The sequence below is a fragment of the Mus caroli genome, chromosome 16, assembly GCF_900094665.2.
Source record: "Mus caroli chromosome 16, CAROLI_EIJ_v1.1, whole genome shotgun sequence".
In the NCBI taxonomy this organism is placed as follows: Eukaryota; Metazoa; Chordata; class Mammalia; order Rodentia; family Muridae; genus Mus; species Mus caroli.
The window spans coordinates 68,553,349-68,558,419 of NC_034585.1; positions in this window are offsets into that span (position 1 = coordinate 68,553,349).

Here is a 5,071-nt window from a genome sequence, read left to right on the forward strand (position 1 = left end):
GTCCCTCCCACTGAGACCAGACAAGGCAGTCCTCTACTACATATGTGTGTGGGGAAGAGGGGGTAGGCCTTGGACCAGCCAATAGATAATAACAATTTTAGGTTGAAAGTTTGTAGGTGGATTGATGTCCCCATCCCTCCACTGGGGGTCATGTCTGACTACTGGAGGTTCCATATCTCCACTGTTGGGCATTTCCACTCTGGTCACCCACATTGATTGAGTCCTGGGAGCCTCCCCCATCCCAGGTCTCTAGGATTTTCTAGAGGTTCCCACCCCTCCCCCAGTAGCTTCATATTTCCATTTATTTTCCTAGTTCTCTGGGCCTCTCTCTGGTCTCCTGTCTCCTCCTATACTTGATCCTGCCCCTCCTTATTCCCTCCCATCTTCTATCCAGGTTCTTCCCTCCCTCTGCCTGCCATGATTATTTTGTTCTCTCTTCTAAGTAGGGTTTCAGCATCCTTACTTGGGCCTTCCTTCTTGTTTAACATCTTAGGGTCTGTGGGGTGTATCCTGGGTATTCTTTACCTTTTTGCTAATATCCACTTATCTGTGAGTACATATCATGCATGTCCTCTTGGGTCTGGGTTACCTCAATTAGGATGATATTTTCTAGTTTCATCCATTTGCCTGCAAAATTCATGATGCCCCCTTTTTTATTAGATATTTTCTTTATATACATTTCAAATGCTATCCCAAAAGTTCCCTATACCACACCCCTCCTTGTCCTCCTCCTCTCCCCACCCACTCCTGCTTCTTGGCCCTGGCATTCCCCTATACTGGGGCATATAAAGTTAGCAATACCAAGGGGCCTCTCTTCCNAGTGATGGCTAACTAGGCCATCTTCTGCTACATATGCAGCTAGAGACATGAGCTCTGGTGTTACTGGTTAGTTCATATTGTTGTTCTACTTATAAGGTTGCAGACCCCTTCAGCTCCTTGAGTACTTTCTCTAGCTTCTCCATTGGGGGCCCTGTGATCCATCCAATAGCTGACTGTGAGCATCCACTTCTGTATTTGCCAGCTGTATTTGCCAGAGACAGCTATAACAGGGTCCCTTCAGCAAAATCTTTCTGGAATATGCAATAGTGTCGGGGTTTGGTGGTTGCCCTTGTTTTTAATAGCTGAATTCCATTGTGTAAATGAACCACATTTTCTGTACTGAAAACTACTTTTAAAGTTTGCTTATTTTCCTCATGATTTGCCTAGGGATATTCTTTATAGAATGAATCTTAGAAGGGATTTTGGTAATATTGGAAGATGACATTGGTATTGGGTGCTAGGTGGTTTGAAGTTTCTCCTGATTAGCAGTCAGAATTAATTACATTTCCTTAAACCTGCTTTTGAATTGTTAGTTTGATCATCGTCAAGAGCATCCATTTCACGTTGACAATCCTAAAACCTGTTTGATAATATTTACTGACAATTAGGGCCTTAACTAAGAAATAACAACAGGGAGTATTGCTGCCTTTGAACATAGTCAGCAGCCAAATGAACAGCAGTAGGGGACTGATTGGATCACTTTTATTTAACACTTTCAAGCTCGATCTTTGACATTTTCATTAGTGAATACAAAGCGCATACTGGCACAGTTCTCATGTGGCTCAGGGAAGAAAGTGCTAACCACATTAGAAACATGGACACACACACAGCTCTGTAGAAAAATAAAGGTATATGTGCAATTTCTGAGGATGTGGTAGTTTAGAAAGCTATGTAGTACTTCTTGTTTTTACATTTATTTTGCCCAGTCCTTGATATACCACATTGTATTTGTGTAAATAAATCATTTGTTTCTTAATATTTAGGAATTCATTGGAATTATGGTTAGATTATTTAGATGACCATAAAATTTTCCTCGTATTCTGAGGTAAGTTTATTTTCAACTTATTGAAAAAGTTTCTGCAAATTGAAAGAAATTTTCCCAATGCCATTGTCAGTTATAAAAAACATAATGACAAGAAAAGTAAGAATTAGCATGATAAATCCTGTTTGAACATATATAAAGTTAATATATGTTATACACAGATGTTAGCATATGTGTGCATGTGTGTATGTATAATTATGGAAAGACTGGAAGAAAAGATAGGACCTCGTTGAGATTTCATTATGTGATGGTCCTGGTACTTTGACTGACAAGTGCCTATTATTTTGATTCTTGAATATTAGTGAGTATCTGTGGACAGGAGATATAGCCTTCTTGTGAAGGACTTTTTTAGCACTTGAGAGGCCCTGGGTTTTATCAACCCCAGCATCATTAAAAAAAGGAAAGAAAAGACCAGAGAAAAACATGTGAAATGTATACTTAAGTGGAAAAGTATTCACTCATGTTATTGAAACCCACAGTTAAGTAACAATTATAAACTAATTTCTAATGCTTTTGGAGCTGTATTCCAGTCACACAGCAGAGCCTTGTTTGTAAATGAGTTAAAACTCAAATACAGACAATAGTAAGCATTAAGAACTGAATGTATTCTCGTTTCCCCCTCTCCAATCGGTCATTGATTCCAACAATAATATTTTTTTTTTTTTTTTTGGTTTTTTCGAGACAGGGTTTCTCTATGTAGCCCTGGATGTCCTGGCACTCAATTTGTAGACCAGGCTGGCCTCGAACTCAGAAATCCGCCTGCCTCTGCCTCCCGAGTGCTGGGATTAAAGGCGTGTGCCACCACGCCCGGCTCAACAATAATATTTAAGCCATAATATTTGCCATTTATTTCAGAGGATTCAGTTTTGTGCATCATTGGTATAAGTGGAAATGAATTATTTAAAGATAGAGGATCATATCGTTCTTTTAAAATACATTCCTTCGCTACATGAAGAGTAAGAGTTTGTGAGAGCAAAGTCAACATGTAAAGGAGATGCGGATTGGCCGCATAGAGCTGGTAAGGCAAGCACAGACAGCAATGCCTTCTCTTAACAAAAGGAGCATGAGCGTTGCCGAAGAAGAGGCTGCATATACACATACAGAAAACCACTTCGACAGGTACCTGTCTGATCAACAGAAGAGGTGCGATCATGCATACACTTGATGTAAGGTCATAGTTAAAGAACAAAAGATGGCAGGCACATTCTTGGGGTTGCTTAGTTTAAGGTCATGCATGGGACATACATTTGAAAGATTAAAATAGCAGATGGGGCCACTTCTAGCCACTCTTGACCTGCATCGTATAAGCAGTAGACAAGAATACTTTTGAACATGCTCAGATTCTTTCTCCCTAAAAGGTTTCAGTGACAACTGAAGGAAAGGATGCTTTGAAGGTGCATTAGTAGAGGAGTTTGCCTGTACATGTACTGACCATGCTTAGATGCAAAATCTCTGAGCTCCAAAGTAAGCAGAATATGTATGCTAATCAACCAAGGTGTGAGAGAATACTGAGAGGTTTGGGGATCAAATTTCATAGACTCATATCTTGGAGAAGAAACATCCATTTCTGGTGATCCCCGCAAGTTACTCTGCACTACCACCTCGAGTTAGCTCCTTAGTGTTTAAACAGAAGGGTCAAACTGTGACTTTCACAAAAGTCAGGCAAAGACTAGCAAAATACAAGCTACCATTTTAAACCACTGTATTTCTTTCCCTTATCTGTCCTAACAGTATGGGAAAAATATCTCACAACACGAGCAATTTCAGCATTTGCCTGTAACTTTCACGAATCTCAGATTGTGTGTGTGTGTGTGTGTGTGTGTGTGTATGCACATATGTGAAGGAAGCAAAATTAAATGTGCTTATTTAAAATGGGATAGTCATGTTACGGTGACAAGAAAACGGATTTAAAGGTGAGAGGGCAAAGTCCCTGAAGCCATCACTCCTCCATACTGTGAGATTGAAAAGACAAACAGGTTAGAGGGCTTCATCAACTGAGAAATTGAAATACAATATAAATCTGGTGAAATGCCATCTCTCTAAATTCCAGAAACATCTCAGCTAGAACACTCTATTCAATATCAGAAAGATTATGCATGATGGCTCACGGTTAAAGATTGGGGATGTATTCTGGTAGACACTTAAGCAGGCAGAAAAACCCGAGACTGGTAATATAGTGTGCAGTAATCATTCCAAACAAATCAGATATTTTCTTGTATTAATGCTTATAAATTAAGATAATGCACTCACTGACAGAAATTTTTTCAATTTATTTGAAAACTCAATAATGTGTTCTCAGCATTCCAGTCAAAGGATAATTGGCTTTAGGGACAATCCTATCAACTTTTAATTAATACCTTAGAAGTCTCGAAGCAGAAGAGAAAGCATAAAGTAATGCTATAAATGGGTCACATGACCTGTCCTTCACTCAAAGCCAGATTCAAAAAGGAAGTCTATACCTGTAATACTACTAAATTTTAACTAATAGTTTCAATCACCAAAAAGTCTCAAAGTTGCAGTAGGTAAGGAGATACACCCATTCCTTGTCATTGACCTGATTTAGGATGAATTAGTCAAGTCGACTTTCTCAAGAGAATTCTTAGTGAGAAGATACGATGATCTTAAATCCTTTTGAAAAAGAATAATGAAGAAATATTTAACTGAATTCATATTTGTACCTAACAAATTTATCAACACAAAAATAGCAAAAGTTTTTTTTCTCTCCAAAGCAGTCCTTTTGTGCTTATAAGATTGTGGTCACTGGATTAGTGATACATTTTAGGTTATAGAAAATAGTGGAGCCTAGTGCTAGAGAAATGCCTTAGTAAAGTGTGCTTGCTGGGCAATCGTGAGGAGCAGATCGCTCTCACATAACTGGCAGGGTGTCCTGTGCATTCTCTAGGACCCTATCTTGAAGGTGGATGGAGACATGAGGACCAATGGTTTCCAGAGAAAAGTCAAGCTCTGAAGTCAGGGAGAAACCCTTCCTTAAAGGAAAGGGCAGAAAGTCATAGAGGAGAACACTTGGTACCCTCTTCTGGCCTCTTCATGCACTTAGACATATACACATACAGAGTGAGTGAGACAGAGAGACAGAGAGAGACAGAAACACATGCAGAGAATGAGAGAGAGAGGGAGAGAGAGGGAGAGAGAGGAGAGAGAGGAAAGAGAGAAGAGAGAGAGGAGAGAAAGGAGAGAGAGGAGAGAGAG